The sequence below is a fragment of the Podarcis vaucheri genome (genome assembly GCF_965113315.1).
Source record: "Podarcis vaucheri genome assembly, chromosome: 17".
Taxonomy (NCBI): domain Eukaryota; kingdom Metazoa; phylum Chordata; class Lepidosauria; order Squamata; family Lacertidae; genus Podarcis; species Podarcis vaucheri.
In genome coordinates, this window is record NC_138755.1 from 1,921,639 (window position 1) to 1,936,952 (window position 15,314).

The following is a 15,314-nucleotide window of genomic DNA, read 5'->3' on the forward strand; positions in this document are numbered from 1 at the left end:
GTTTTGCTTTGTATTGCTTTTGTTTTGTTTTAAATGTCTTGGCTGTCTTTTTAACTGTCTTTTTGCTGTTTTTACTGTCCATTGCCTTGAGATGGTTGGTGGTTAACAAATTATTGATAATAATAACAACAAACAAGTTGGGATCTGGTTATCAAAAGGACCACCTTCTTCCGTATGGACTTGGCTGTTTACTAAGATCTACCAATCGGGCCTTCCTGCCAGTGTTAGAAATTCAGATATATAAGCGATGCATCAAATGCTCCTTAAACCAAGGTTACAGTCACCAAAACGGTATGTCTAGTTGCCACTTTTGGGTAAGACAGCTCTAACATTTTATTTTTCTCATGATGGACTGATTGCGAGTGATTCTCAGTTAAACATCCAGCTAGTTCAAATCATAGAATCATAGAATCATAGAGTTGGAAGAGACCACAAGGGCCATCGAGTCCAACCCCCTGCCAAGCAGGAAACACCATCAGAGCACTCCTGACATATGGTTGTCAAGCCTCTGCTTAAAGACCTCCAAAAAAGGAGACTCCACCACAATCCTTGGCAGCAAATTCCACTGTCAAACAGCTCTTAATGTCAGGAAGTTCTTCCTAAAGTTTAGGTGGAATCTTCTTTCTTGTAATTTGGATCAATTGCTCCGTGTCCGCTTCTCTGGAGCAGCAGAAAACAACCTTTCTCCCTCCTCTATGTGACATCCTTAAGAACTTTGAGAGCTTAAAGAAGAAAAGTCCCTTGATCCAGGGACAGGCCACATAGAAACTGGCCTGTTCCGACCTCTTTTTCTTAATGGTGACTGTGTCTATTCAGGCTGCACAGAAAAAGCATTTTGGTTACTGAAATTCATTACAATTGTGCAGATAAAATATAACTGATAGAATTCTACAGGATGTGGTACTAGTGTGTGAAAACAGTCAAGATCCAATGATCCGCAGGCATGCGCCTCCAGATGGTGGAGATGTGAGGCGTCATCCTGGCTCCTAGGCATCATCACTTGGTCGCACGTGGTTGATAGACAGGTGCAAAATGTGCCTGGCTGATTTTGAACACTGCTTCCTGATTCCTTTTTTACCTGCTCATGTACATCTTTTGGAGCATAGGAGCCAACTCCTAGGGGCCAAGGTCCCTTTGCCCCCAATAAAATATTTGAGGGGGCTGCCCCCCAGCTGATGGGCATTGCTATTCAAATACTGTATGTTTGGCGTGTCATGTGATCAATTATGTGGGGTGGGGATTACCCCCCCCCAATATTTTATTCAAGTTGGCACCCCTGTTTTGGAGGGTCTTTTCTGTTTTGGCACCCAGCTTCTGGAATTACCATCCTTAGTTGTGTTTTGACACTTGTTAAAGACCTGTTTATTTGTTTGTTTGTTTATTCAACCAAGCATTTGCTAATTTTTAGTCCCTAGCTTTAAGTAATATGTTTTCTACTGTAGATTGTTTCATTAATTATTTTACAGTAATTTACTGGTGTGCAATTGTATCCTGTACACCACTCTGGAATTTTATAATGAAGGGTGGTATATAATTATTATTATTATTATTTTAAAAATATTGTTTTTAGAAATGAAGAAATAATCACAGTCCTGTTGTACACAGAAAAGAGTAGTAAAAGTCTGGCTCTTTCCCATCATCCAAGGCATACTGAGGCAGGGAATGGAAATTCCAGTTCACATCATGAAAAAGAATCAAGGATGAAATCTTGTGTATAAGGAATGTATGATCATTACACAACTTGGAGGGTGGCAGTTGCCCTGGGTTAATTCATGCAGACCACAAAGGTACAATCTTATGAATGCACTCATTTGAAAATGCTAAGAGTGGCTCAAAAGTTGGTACACTCCCCCACTGGATGACAGCTGGCTCAACAGAAATAAACAAAAAACAAGTTAGAACCAAGTTGTCACTACATTCGCAAAACTAGAGAAAAATATGAGAAGCACAAAAGCTGGAATTGGCTGAGAACAGAACAGACATGACGTATTGCATCAGGAGGTCTGGTCTGGTTATGGATGGCTCAACTCCACAAGCAACTCACGTGATTACCTTGAGAGGCAATGTGTGATCAATGTTGCTGCACTGTCCTCATTTGCACATCACTATACAGTGGTACCTCGGGTTACAGATGCTTCAGGTTACAGACTCTGCTAACCCAGAAATAGTACCTCAGGTTAAGAACTTTGCTTCAGGATGAGAACAGAAATTGCACAGCGGCAGCGGGAAGCCCTATTAGCTAAAGTGGTGCTTCAGGTTAAGAACAGTTTCAGGTTAAGAACGGACCTCCAGAACGAATTAAGTTCTTAACCCAAGGTACCACTGTAGTTAAATTTAACTATAGTTTAAAGGTGAACAGAGAAAGAATTGCAGCCACTTCACTCCTTCCCTGCTCCACCATGGTTTGCCTTAAATCTGTGGTTTGTTTTCCCCAAGTAAACAATAAGTAGTAAGTCAAAAACAAAATGTGCTTATACTGTAGCCTGTGCTTTGTTGTTTGCAGAAAGACAAACCATGATTCTTGTTTCTGAGAGCAGGGGGCCATACTTAAATGCCTGCGATTTCAGCAGTGTGTACCAGCATGCTGCGCTTTCACTTTGTACCACAGTGAAGGTTAACTGTGGTTTAAAGTGACATGCAAATAAAGCCACTGGATTACTCGTGGTGCTTCACTAGGGCAATGACCATTTTGAAGTTAGGCTGCTCATTTGTCTTGTCCTAGAGCAGGGGTTCCCAATTAGCTAAGTACCACAGACCCCCTGTTTTTCAAATGTCAAGCCATGGAGCTCCTATTTTGGAAAATGCTGGTATCTCTGTGGTAGTTTTTGTTATGTGAATGGTGCCCTGGACCCCCTGAGTGGGTTATGCAGATCCCCTGTGGTTCGCAGACCACCAGTTGGGAAGCACTGCCCTAGGAGAGAAGATAAATGGAGCCATCTTGCCTCAAGGCAAGGCATGGGGAGTAGTGCACCAGTCGATGATATCCTTAGTCTTAAGGAAGTTGTAGGGCTGGGAAGAGAACACACAATTCTAAAGTCTGTTCTATCAAAAGCAGAAGAAAAAAGGGAAGAGTGTGTCAGACACAGAAATGCGGAAAGGGAGAGATGATGACATAAAGGTTTCCTAGGTCTGCATGAATCCCAGCCGCCCTTCAGAGGTGAGCCTGACTACAGAGCTATGTTCCGCCAAGCTGAACCCTCGAAAAAGCTCGTCTTTCCCACCCCTTAGACATCAAGTCAGATGTCCCCTTCACGTTTTAAAAACAGTGCATGCACGCTGCTTCCCTGATATGCCCCTCCTCTGAACCTGACCTCCAGCTCCATTTCTGCTCACTGGCACGAGTGTCTTGCCTCTTCCATAGGAACAGGGACGCTAGAAGGGAGATAGCATTTTGCAACCTTTGCATCCTTTAGAAAATATCCTAACTTCCACTTCCACATTCAACCAGGTTCCTTTTTAAAATCTGACTGTAGGTTTAAAAATAGCTCTCTTCCACTTTCCATTTGCCCCTGATTCCTTCTGGACTGACCGACTCACATTTAATCGGAAAGGATTCCTTGACCTTAAAAGCATCCCAAGATGCAGACATATATCTGTTCAACACATCCAGGACAGGAAGTTGGGAAAACTACTTTTCCAAAGGGTTTATAATCCTAGTAACCTTTAAAACCAATAAAAATTATTTGGATTTGAAAAAATAATCCTATTAACCTTATAGCATCTGTAGCTTTTGTCTAGTTTTTTTTACAGTTAAACCCCCACATTTCTCCATCCCACCGGAAAAACTGCTTCCCCACCCAACTTTCAGCAGACTTTTAGAGGTCTAAACTTTGGAAACAAAAAACACCATTGAAGTAGGGCAAGCATGGAGTGTTATTTCATTCCACCTGTGATTGTTTCCCAGTCCCTTTGGTCAAATCATTCATTCTACACACTGAGCACCTAACTGATATAAATCAGGGACAGAATTATCACCTCCCATCAGCCTCAACCAGCAGAGCCAGTAGTCAAGGATGATGGGAACTGCAATCCAAAAACATTTGGAAGGCCACCGGTTCTCCAAACCTTATAAATCAATTAAACACACAAATCCCTTTTCTTTCCAAATGAGAAGGGAGGCTGAGAGAATTGACTTGTGTTGATTAACATTGCTGTATTCTCAGAAGAGGTATTTTAAGTCATTGCAACAAATTATTTCAAAAACACACTCTTTTTGAACAATATATTTTTAAATCCATCCAAGATTGGGACTTTGAACCTTGCCCTATACCCAGCTTAATTGAAAATGGCATCTATCAGAGTTAAAATATGTCTAATCATTTTCAGCCTTTCCTGATGTGTTGTGCAGCCTGTACCCTACAATGAGGAACTAAGCAATCCAGACAGCTCGCTCGCGCGCTCTCTCTCTCTCTCTCTCTCTCTCTCTTTCTCTCCCTGACACATACGCAAAAGCCAACTTGAGGAAGGGGTTATCATCACAGTCCCTCCAAGTGTCCATATTTTCCAGGGACAGTCCCAGATTTACAGAAGCTGTCCCAGTTTCTGACCTGAACCTGGAATGTCCCACTTAACTGCTAGATTGACAGGAGCAGGGACCAAGCAATGGGAGTTCACTCCGTCGTGGGGATTCGAACTGCCGATCTTCTGATCAGCAAGCCCATGTCCCTCCAATACCATATTGGAGGGTATGGTAAGATGTTCTGAGGGCAGCCTTGTATTGAGAGCTTTTTTCAATGTTTAATATTTTATTATGTTTTTATATATGTTGGGAGGTGCCCAGAGTGGCTGGGGCAACCCGGTCAGATGAGCTGGGTATTATGATTATGATTGTGATTATGATTATTTAGAGCATTCCTATTTTCCCTGGAGAAATGTTGGAGGGTATGTCATCACTCCTTCAGTGGTGATTGGAACCAACACAATTTCTCTGCATAGGAGCATAATAAGCATCTCAAGAACAAGGGGGGCGGGGCGGAACTTGCATCCCCGCCTTGGGGGAAAAGGTGCTTTGAAGAGTAATGTTACCATTGCTAGGAATGGCTAGCATTGTCTGAAAGACAATGACGTGGTGGTTGGCGCTGTGCACATTCAGTCATCAGCCCCTGCTCCAACTTAGACATGAGGGCATCCTTCTGCTTACAGCAGAGATTCAGCCAGTCTGTTGAACTCAAGAGCCAGAATCTGCCGTGTGTCTGGAACACCAGAGGCAAATGCCAGAGCCCTGCTAGATGTTGATTTCTGCATTAACCCACTTATGTTCCTGCAGGCCTGATCCTGATCTGAGCTTTGTACATACAGCATGGACACTCCTTGTCCACCCACCTCCCCTTGTGTCCCTGTCCACAAGCAGCCAAGGATGCCTTGCTTGGGAGCCAAATGCCATGAAGGCACTTCCTGCTCTGTGGAAGTTGAGAAAGACCGTAGGAGTATTAGGGTGGAGCAGATTCCTTGCAATGGATGAGGTCATCCCAGCAGGAGAGAGTTCCTCCAGGTTCCTAAATAGCACTCGTGGGTGGAGAACAGCTATTTCTTCCTGGTCTCATTTCCAGTGATAAATATCCTGCCACCCATCTCTTAATTTATCTGCCTTGGGGACATCTTGCAGCACATGGCAGGACAGCAATCCTGGCCTGATCTGAACAGCTGCAATTGCTTTATCAGAAAAAGACCCCCACCCCAAGCCTCTCCAGCACATCCGAAGCCTGAGGAATGTGGTTGTGCTGGCCACAGATATCAACAGATGGTTTTTGTTGTTTGGCGGAGATTTGGCCAGAGGCTTTGGGAAAAGCAATGAGGCAGGAGGAAGGGATGGGGGGAGGGGAGGGGGGAGGATCTCTCCTAAGGATCTCTTCCCACAAGCTGGGGAGGGAGGGAAGAGAGAGAAAGAGCATGCCGAACGAAAGCTTCGTTCTGCACTTTCCGATAGGCTGATTAGAAGATGGTGATGAAGTGAATGGAAAAGTCCTTGGTCTGTATATTCATTAGCTCTGGCAGGCAGGGAGTGCCACAGAATGAGAAAGGTGACAGCTGATTTGAAGGACAGTCTGAGGAGCGTCTAAAACAAACAGCTCTGGCTGGGATCAGATCCTCATGGCCATTCTCTGTCTCAGAACTTTCTGAGTGTGGAATATTTAAGGTTTGCTGCTCCATTCAGTAGCTGGCAATCAAGAACAAGCACCAGTTATATGCATGTTATGTCAATGGGGTGCCCTACAGATCTTGCTGGACTACAACTCCTATCATCCCTGACCATCAGTCTGAGGCTGATACGAGTTGCAATTAACATCTGGAGGACACCACTGTGCTATGAATAGAAACCAAAATGCATTTTAAAAATGGGTCTTCCTGCCTAACTCCTGATTTGGATAAATTTATCACTGGGCCTTTAAAATTGCCCAAGAAGCACCTGACAGTCCCCAAAGAGGAAATATATGTAATTAATATGTGCACTTCACTGAAAGAGTTTCCCTGGGTCAGTGCTGAGTAGAGTACTCAATGTTCTGTGGCAGTAAAAACTAGAAACTCAGTGTTGCTGTGAAGTACTGTGAGACAAAATGAAGACTTTTTTTTTCTTATAACACTGTTATTTGCCACAGTGCCATTATATAAATCTGCAGTGTGACTGCCTTTGGAAAACCAGAGTTCTGACGGCTCCCCCTCCATGAGGATATTCAGGAGCTGGAAGGAGTGTTGTGGCTGGGGGGACCACAAGTCAGTGACAAGTGTGAGCATCCAAGCAGGTGGCTCCAGGTTCAACCCTCGGTGTCTTCAGCTAAAAGGGATCTGATAGCAGGTGATGCCAGTCTCCTCCATGGGACACTCCCTGTCCGTCAGAACAGACAGTATGGGGCTACATGGACAAATAATCAGAGCTAGTATGTATGTACCAAAAGAGAAAGCAACTAACAGCACAATCCATGCATTGCTATTCAAAAGCAAATCTCAAGTAAGTGTGTTACAGCCAAAAATGACCAGAAGGCTGGCTTTTTAGTTTAGAAATAAAAGATAACCAAGTTAGGAAAAAGATCAGTGCAGAGAATATGGACACAAACATATTTGCCCTCTCTTGAAAGGGCAGAGGATTGATGGAAAGAGGTCTTTGTACAATGCAATTCAGCATAACATTGATATTTACCACTGAGATGGTTGATGGCTCTAAAAGGGGATTAGAGAAATTTGTGGTCTATCTGTGACTATTAGCCACATTGGCTACATGGAAACACAGTGTTCAGAAGCATTATACAGTGGTACCTTGGGTTAAGAACTTAATTCGTTCTGGAGGTCCATTCTTAACATGAAACTGTTCTTAACCTGAGGTACCACTTTAGCTAATGGGGCCTCCCGCTGCCGCGGCCACTCCACGATTTCTGTTCTCATTCTGAAGCAAAGTTCTTAACCCGAGGTACTATTTCTGGGTTAGCGGAGTCTGTGACCTGAAGTGTCTGTAACCTGAAACGTCTGTAACCCGAGGTACCACTGTACCTCTGAATATCAGTACTGGGAGACATAAAATGAGACAAGTTTGTCACTTGAGGCTTCCTGGGACATCTGGCTGACTACTGTTGGATCTTGGATGCTGGACTCTGTAGATTCTTGTTCTAATTCAGCAGGGATTTTCCTATGCCATTTATTAATTAAATTTCCTATACCACTTGCTTGTGTAAAAACAAAAAAGTAGTGAACTGCAACATCTATATTGAAATTATCCAGCAAATACACTGGATACACACATAAATACAGTTGAAGAACTGTAGTGATTCCTCTTTACACTTGAATGTATGCAGTCTCTTCATCAATCTATTGGTTCATCGACCCAATGTCCCTTATCCTAATCCCACTACCAATTCCCTGCCCTCACTGTCCTAAAACAGACAAGCAACTGTGCAGCTTCACAGTGCGTTATCATCATCATCATCATCCTCCAGCCCGAAAACCTCAGCTCAGTGCATTTCCACTCAAGAGACCAATCTGCATGAGGAAAAGCATACTGTCTCCAAGACGCAGCAGCCTTTGGGGTTGGACATGCCACTAGTTCCCGTACACAATGCCTCCACACAAATGCAGTACTGTGACTCAAAGCAAAAGAAGGGAATAATATGATCTATGGTTCTGCCAAGGCCAGTATAATTTACTTTAACAACCAACTGCTCTCCACAATGCCCTGGGCAGAGGTTCTTTCACAGCCATGCTAGAGAGGCAAACACCTACAAAAATCTCCCAAGAAAAAGATGTGCCTTCCTCTCTCATTTTCCTCAGAGCCTCATCTTCTACCAACTTTAGGCGGTACTTCTAACTGCATTCTGGACCTGGGACCATCTGCATGTGCTCAACCACTGAGCCTTGCCCCCTCTCAAGAGGACACGGAAAACTGTCAGTCCTAATAACAGACTGCAGAGGAACAACTGAGATCTGGGGACAGAGGCAACCACAGGAAACAGAGGAAAAGTGACTCCAGGGAGGACAACACAAACTCAAGATCGAGGAGTCAAATTGACAGATCATTCTGACAAGACATTTGGCACCCAGTTGTGTAGAGCAGGGGCGGCCAACTCCCAAGAGACTGCAATCTACTCACAGAGTTAAAAACTGGCAGTGTTCTACCCCGGGGGGGGGGGTTCAGGTCAAAGTTATTGAGCTTTTTTTACAGGAGCCAAAGTTTTTGAGCTTCTTTGGGGGGAGCCAGTGATCTACCAGTGATCTATCATGGATGTCCAGTGATCTACCTGTTGGACATGCCTGGTGTAGAGCATCTGTCCCTCATATCTTTTTCTTTGTCAGAATAAAAGCAGGCTGGGAGGTGGCTGTTTTGAACATTAACAATATGGCCAGAGGGGAAAGAGTTGGCAGCAAGCCCCTTCCATGCTGCTGATAGGAAGAACTTTCTGACAGCAAGAGCTGCTAAGACAGTGGAATGGGCTCCCTTGGGATGTGGTGGTTCATTGGAGGTTTTCAAGCAGAGGTTGGGTGGCCATCTGTCATAGATGCTTTAGTTGAGATTCCTGCCTTGCAGGGGGTTGGACTAGATGACCCTTGGGGTCGTTTCCAACTCTACAATTCTATGACTCTATGAACCCCGTCTTTGGAGCCAACAGCCTGAAAACTCTTGCAATTCCTGCCTTCCACCTATTCCCAGCCCCCACAGTGCCACTCAAAGCTGTGTGGCCCTTCCAGACTTTGATCTGAGACAGCCTTGCAGTTTTAATAAGCCTGAGAGCAAATGATAGACTTAAGATCCAATGCTTGAAGGCATAAGGCCTCTTTGAAAACTATAGGCTGGCTTGTTGCGCCGGAAGAAATAATTATTATATTAAGAGAAGCTTTGTGACCTCTTTGTGGTGCCCAAACATTACATTTGTGGTTAGGTTTCCAGGTCAAATCCTTTGCAATCCTGATAATTTCTGATTATAACCATGCAGCTGATTAAAACCTGTAAATCTGCAAATTCACCGCAAATCTGTGAATAGTGTGGGCTGAGAAGCTGAGTGTGCAAGGCAGGTCAGTCCTGTGGCTTGTGTGCTAGCTTTCCATCTGAAAGTTCACTCATCAGAGTCCATCACAAGCCCCTGAGTGTTTGGGGATTCACAACCCCTCTTTACATTTCATGCCATTACGTGAGAGAGAGAGAACACACCAGAAAGTACCTAGTCCAAATCTCACATCAACCATTAACCTTCTAGATTGCCTGGCTGGGGCAAGGCAGTCTCTTGGCTCTCTTCCCCACTTGCAACAGAGGGATATTAATACTGGCCTCTTTTACAAGGCTGTTAGAAAGATTACCAAGATAACAGGCAGCATAGCGAACACTCAAAATATACTTTGCATCCATACTGTGTAAACGCTGCTAGGAGGCCCCACAAGCACCATTTCAGTCTGGGCTTTCCAGGCAAAAATATGGAATACTGTATTGATGTGTGGATTGTAAAGCTCATCACAAGAACAGTCCATAACTGGGTTCAGTCTCCTTTCTTTTCATAGGTAAGGGAAGAAGGTAACAATTCTCTCCCACCAACTCTCCAATTGGTCTGTGGAGAGGCTATATTAACCATTAATGTCTTAAGACAAAGTCCAGGTAAAGGTTTTTTGTGAAGATTGTATTGCATAACCAGACTTGTGCCAAGTTATTGTTGTAACAGTTTTATTATTTTCAAAAGCAATTTCTTTTTTTTGGGGGGGGGGAGTAAGTAGCATAATTGCTTCCAACAGATCAGTGTGCTTTGAGCAACAAACACCCTTCATTAGGTGACCTGTGTGTGTTAAAGAAAATATAAGCTTTGACTGAAGAGAAGAGTCTTGCTTCTTAAAATCAAAAGCTATTCTGAGCTGCCTTCAGAAGATACAGTCCCACAAAACTTCTCAACCCACATGCCCTGAATAAGTAAAGGTAAAGGTACCCCTGCCCGTACGGGCCAGTCGTGACCGACTCTGGGGTTGTGCGCCCATCTCACTTAAGAGGCCGGGGGCCAGTGCCATCCAAAGACACTTCCGGGTCACGTGGCCAGCGTGACGAAGCTGCTCCGGCAAACCGGCACCAGCGCAGCACACGGAAACGCCGTTTACCTTCCAGCTATAAAGCGGTCCCTATTTATCTACTTGCACTTGGGAGTGCTTTTGAACTGCTAGGTGGGCAGGCGCTGGGACCGAACGACGGGAGCTCACCCCGCCGCGGGGATTCGAACCGCCGACCTTCCGATCGGCAAGTCCTAGGCACTGAGGTTTTACCCACAGTGCCACCCGCGTCCCACGATGCCCTGAATAGAGCTTGATTATTATTATTATTTTATTATTCAAAGCTTATGTTTTCTTAACACAGAGTTCCCCTCGTGAAGGGCCCAAAATGTGTCAAGGCTGTTAGAGCTTCTATGTTTGCTTTGAATAAACTCATTTTTTCTGCACCTGCTTACAGACTTTCCTCTTTTTGTGCTCATTCTGGGATGTTCCCTCAAGCTGGACGGGACTGCAAGATACCTTCTGTATACAAGAGAAGGGGGGACCTTCCTAAACAAGTCCTTGGAGAAAAGCAGAGCAGGAGGGCAATAGCTGAAGATGCCCCCAGACTGGAAGTGGACTGACCTGCGGGGGGGGGGGCAATGTGCCTCTGGATGCTGCGCATGCAGAGATGCTCTGCCCCTCCGCCCCCCCCGCTCCCCCCCCATGCCCACCGGCGGAGGGACAGGCATTTTGCTTCCAATACACTGTGCCCAATGACCCGAAGCAGGAGCATAAACAGCAAGGCTTGTCCGGACTGGGGCCATTCCCGGCTCCCGCCCCACCCCTTCCAAAAGTAACCGAAGCGCGTCCTCACGCCTCGCCGCCCAGCTGGGCGGGCCGGGCCGGGCCGGGAGAGCCGCGTCGCTCGCCGGGGCCCGATCCGCCCTCCCCGGGAGCAGCCGCCGCCTCCCCGCCCAGCTCCGCCGAGGAGCCCGTGGCGGCGCCGGGTCGGGGAGCGGGCGGCCTGGCCGGCGGGGAAGGAGCGGCGCCCAGCAGAGGCGGCGCGGGCAGCGGGGCGCGGGCGGTCCCGGCGGGGCACTCACCTCCAGGCGGCGGCGGCGGCGGCGGCGGCGCGGGGGCTCCGGCGGGGCTGCCCAGCTGCCTCCTCCATCGCAGCGTCCGCCCGCCCAGGCGTCGGGGCGAGCCAGCGGAGGAGGGAGGGAGGGAGGGAGGGAGGGAGGAGGAGGAGGAGGAGGCGGCGGCGCGCCGACGGCGGGGCCGCGCTTTCCCCGGCAGAGGGAGCTCCGCGCGCCGCCCGACGGAGGGAGCTGCTGCTGCTGCTGCTGCTGCTGCTGGGCGTCCCGTCGCCTCTTCAGGGCGGGCTGCTCTGCCCCGGGGCCCCGATGCTTCCAGCCCGGGAGCGTCCTGGGCTCCGTGCCGCGGCCGGGCTTCCCGTGGCCCCCGCTGCTGAGGGGGGGAGACGAACCGGGCACAGGAAACTGCCCCACAGCCGCAGCTGAGTTATCTGAGACGCAACTGGTTGGTTAGTTAGTTTTTCTTTAGTTCCTTGATGGGGGGCAGCCCCACCCCTCCTGGCTACCCGTGGCCGCAGCACAGGAGCAGAGGCGGGTTGATAAGCTGGCAACCTATTTGCAAGGCCAGTGTCTGCTTCAGGATTGCTGGAAGGGAGCACTGGAGCGCATTGTGTGCTGGCAGTGCCAGTTCTGCGGATGGAGGTGGCCCGGTGGGCATTTGGGGTTTGGGGGGTCAGGTGTTCTCACAAGTTTTGAATGAGCACAAGTTTTGAATTCCAGTTTTTCAGAAGTGATTGAGAAGGTGCTCCGTTGCAGCTACACATGATATAAAAGAATTTAATTCGGGTGGTGCAGTGGAAAGGAGGACAGGGCTCGTGCCCCTTTCATAGCTGTGTAGCCTCCTCTTCACCCACGTTAAAGGTACAGGAGCCCTATCCTCTTTCCATCTGGCCAAAATTAAGTGGGTCTCACTATTAGGAATGCAAATTTATTATTAAGTTAATATGTGATAATAACACACACCATTGTGCAAATTAGTTGAAACAAAGCACATTTTCTATCTTACTCTTAATCCTGTACTCAAAACAAACATGAAAAGTCAGTTGATCACTGGTGTCAGAAGCCTGCAGCCAATAGAAGGAATGATGCGCTCGCCACAATATATTGAGGTTCTACGAAAGAGAGCTATTCCAGAGCTGGAAAAGAGGTATCCTGATGGTACTGGGTTATTGCAGCAGGACCTAGCCCCCTGTCACACATCGAAAGCAGTGAAGAAATTCATGACAGAGCAGCAAATACAAATCCAAACTCTTCTTCTTCTTCTTGATTGGCCAGGGAATTCCCCGTATGTAAATCCCATTGAGAATTTGTGGACTACACTATATGCAAAAGTCGCCTCCGTGCGACTGTACAACCATGGAGAAGCTCATTCAGACTCTGATTCAAGTGTGTGTTATAACCTGAAAGAGATTTCATGAAAATGTTTTGCCGTTGGTACCGAACACCTTCAAAACTGACTAAAATGTATAAAACCAGGTCGAGCAATTGTTGGAGATGCAGAGAGGCGGAAGGTACAATGATACACATGTGGTGGAACTGTAAAAAAAGGAGAGAATTTTGGGAAATGATATACAATGAGCTTAAGAAAATGTTTAAATTTTCTTTTGCAAAAAAACCCTGAAGCCTTTCTGCTGGGTATAATGAGTAACGATATTCCAAAAAATATAAGGAGAATTTTCATGTATGCAATAGATGTACGCAGCAATAATCTTAATAGCTAAAGGATGGAAAGGAGAATTCATTCCTACTAAGTAGGACTGGCAGGTGAAAATGCTAGAATACGCTGTTAGCAAAAATGACAGGAAGACTTAGAGATGATACAGAACAGTGATTTAATAGAGAATGGGACACTTAGAGAGTATACATAAAAGAACATTGTAAACATCTAAATTCTTTGGCAGGTCTTGATTGACCCCTGAAAGACACTAGGAAACCTTACAAAACCAAGACAATTGAGACAATTTATGAGAGACAATGGAAAGTGTGCAGTCAAAAATGTAACTTAGGAACCACATTGGGGTGATCGGAAGTCATAATGGAATCTGTTATGTATGAATCTAATTTTTTTCTTTTTGTAACATGTATTGATCTTGGATTGTTTTTGTCGATTGATTTTTGCAAAATTAATAAAGCATTAAAATAAAAAATGAAGCACCACAAGTTCTCCTTCCCTGCTTTACACCTTCATATCTAGTATCTCTTCAGCAGCTGTGGCTGCTGGTTCCTCCCTCTCTGTTCTTTCCCAGGTATGGTAGCAAACCCATTTCCAGTGATGGCACCAGAAAAGAATTATGGGAGAGCACTAAATGGGCAAAGTGCCTTTTTTGGAGAGATGAGGCTGCAACAAGTGCCCTTCTTCCAAGGAACCACAGAGGTGCAGCGGGAGGGAACTCTTCGTCCAGGGAGGTGCTCTCTTGCCTCTCCCCTGGTACTCCCTAGGATCTCTTCCCCCATCCATTGTAACAAACAGAATATTGATTTTGCCTGACAGCAGGTTGGGAATGTGAATGAGCCCAATAAATGAGAAACAGAGAAACTGTGATGGTGGCAACAACCTCCCTCAAAACAGAAGTTAGATTTTCTGGGTTTCAAGCTTAAACTTTGCGCGCACATGCTGGGAGCCTGATCCCATCTGCGCTTCCTCAGTGGCACTCCCAGTAAGTATGCATAAGATTGCAGCTAAGGCAGAATGCATAAGGAATCCAATCAACTCCTTGACTGGACAGGATTGCTTGGGCTTCCAGTCAAATAGTGTGCAAAGTGAAATTAGTTTCACCCTCAGCTATCATTGTGACATTTGAGGAAGGAGCATAGCTCAGTTGTAGAACAACTGCTTTGCATGCAGAAGGTCCCAGGTTCTGTCCCCAGCATCTCAAGTTGGCCGAGAATTTCCCCTGCCTGAAACCCTGGGGACCCGCTGTGGGTCGGTGTTGGCAATACTAAGCCAGACCATGAGCCAATGACCTGACTTGGTACAAGGCAGTTTCATGTGTTTCCCTGACACTGACATTGCAAGGAGTCCTTGATCACACTTCTCTTGTAGATCATGTAGCCCAGCTCCCAGGTAAACTGTGACACTGAGGTGTCGGGAGCTACACGCATAACCCCAGGACTTGGTGAGTCCCATCACCTCTCATTTAGAGGTTAAACCACTCGTGCCATATTAATGCATGCATTATTTAGGAGAAAACATAATATACCCATGCTCAATAGCCAGTCTATAAAAGCCTTTAAAGGGTCAAGGAACAATTCTTGTTGCATGCGGGAGTCAGATGTCCTCCCCCCCCCCCCAATACTCTTCTTTCCCTAACATTGAACAAACTAATAATTTCAGCCACTTGGACAACAATAATAGTTTAATTGGAGCCAGGGCACAGCATTGGGAGAGTTTTCAGTCCTGCAAATGTGAAGCAAGAACTTATGAAGTGTGTGCAGACTACTTTTCACCTCTGACTAATCACAACCAGCCTCCACATGCCTGGGATTGGACAGAATACCTTGCCGATTTGGGGATGGGAGTGAACAGTCAGTGTGTCATCCACACCAGACTGAGACTTGTGATTCTACTTTCATTTCATGATTTCACTGACAGCTGGGCTACACCTTTAAAGCACATTTGCAGCACATTTCACCCCCTCAAAGAATTCTGGGTGCTGCAGTCTACCCCTCAAGGGGGTACAATTCTCACCAACCTTTAACAAACTACAGTGCCCAGAAGCCTTTGAGGGAAAGAATGTACTTCAAAGATGTGGTGTGTGCACAGCCGAATGGACCCTCAAGAACACCAGGCAC

General features: G+C 46.2%; 1 protein-coding gene and 1 long non-coding RNA gene across 3 annotated transcripts in view; one reads left to right on the plus strand and one right to left on the minus strand.

The window, feature by feature from the left end:
• Window positions 1–11,605, minus strand: part of S1PR2 (sphingosine-1-phosphate receptor 2) — a 73,651-nt gene extending 62,046 nt beyond the window's left edge. Inside the window, exon 1 of one of the 2 annotated variants that reach the window (XM_082205883.1) lies at window positions 11,532–11,605. The gene's annotated coding sequence lies outside the window, so the exon portion shown is untranslated. The remainder of the gene's footprint in view (window positions 1–11,531) is intronic. The other variant, XM_082205882.1, reaches the window with a different exon arrangement.
• Window positions 11,606–11,942: 337 nt separating this feature from the next.
• The window catches only part of LOC309522565, a 48,188-nt gene continuing 44,816 nt past the window's right edge, over window positions 11,943–15,314 (plus strand). Inside the window, exon 1 of the long non-coding RNA XR_014215135.1 lies at window positions 11,943–11,971. This is a non-coding gene — a long non-coding RNA (uncharacterized lncRNA). The remainder of the gene's footprint in view (window positions 11,972–15,314) is intronic.